The sequence below is a fragment of the Fragaria vesca genome, linkage group LG7 (genome assembly GCF_000184155.1).
Source record: "Fragaria vesca subsp. vesca linkage group LG7, FraVesHawaii_1.0, whole genome shotgun sequence".
In the NCBI taxonomy this organism is placed as follows: Eukaryota; Viridiplantae; Streptophyta; class Magnoliopsida; order Rosales; family Rosaceae; genus Fragaria; species Fragaria vesca.
Window position 1 is genome coordinate 17,272,280 of NC_020497.1, and position 1,121 is coordinate 17,273,400.

Here is a 1,121-nt window from a genome sequence, read left to right on the forward strand (position 1 = left end):
CACTCAGTAAGTATGCAAGATAGAATCAGAAAGCTTGCATTTATATGAACAAAAGCATAGTAGAACAAATATAAACCTCATGAAAGAATCAATTACTCACACAAATGAACCACACCATAGGCTCAACTCTTGGGACAAACTCCACAGATCAAGTTTTACTCATCTTTTAGATCAAAAGAAACTTTACAAGGTATTAATGGGGCTGGGCTAGGGGTATGAGTTGAAGAGGAAGGAATTGCAAAAATTCTTAAGGACCTAGCAGAGCATTCAAACACGCCTTATGTCGCCAAAACAAGGGTCAAATGTCATCTTGTTGGGCCCTTCGTCATTTTAAACACCTTCAAACATTGTGAAAAAGAACAAAGGCCAAATATTTTGTTTTTGGGCCTTCCATTTACAACCAAAACTCCCATTTCACAACACAAAGACAATGTGAAACCTGCATCAAATAAACCCTTTTGACGTTAGTAGCATTGAGTAAGTAGGGTATCGTATAGGGCTGGGGATTGAGGGTACCTTGCAAAACAAAGCGTTAGAAAAACACAACAAATATTAACAAGTAATAAAACATTTAAACAATTTACAAAAGTAGCTACTGTTCCATAGAACAGCAGTCGAAAACCTAATTAAAAACCTAACCTAAACTACTTAGAAAAATATGAAAATTTACAGAGATCTACTAGACACACAGAGGAACTACTGTACAAATTTTCAGGGGATTCGGAGATCGTTTGATATGAAAATAAAATAAAAGAAAACAGAGAACAGAAGAGTGACGAAAATCCTAAACTAAAAAGTAACAAAAACCTAAGCTACTATATACATGTGATCGTCTCTTTGCACACAAGAAAACACTAAATCAGATTCATATAATCAAGTAACTATGTAATTTCAACCCTAACAACCTAAATCATGCATATGGAGAAACGAATCAAATTCCATGTTTCAAGTAATTTACCGACGCGGACTTAACTACTTAAAACCCTTCTAACCTCTCATAGATATGTACCGACGCGGACTTCATATCCAAAATAGATCAAAGGAAGAACTTGAACATGTTAGAATGTAATTCACCGACGCGGACTTCAAAGACATCCTAGCATGCAACCTATAACTCCTTA

General features: G+C 35.5%; 1 pseudogene across 1 annotated transcript in view; it reads right to left on the reverse strand.

The window, feature by feature from the left end:
- Positions 1-1,121, reverse strand: part of LOC101309983 — a 259,355-nt pseudogene that overhangs the window by 8,362 nt on the left and 249,872 nt on the right. The gene's annotated exons all lie outside the window — the stretch shown is intronic.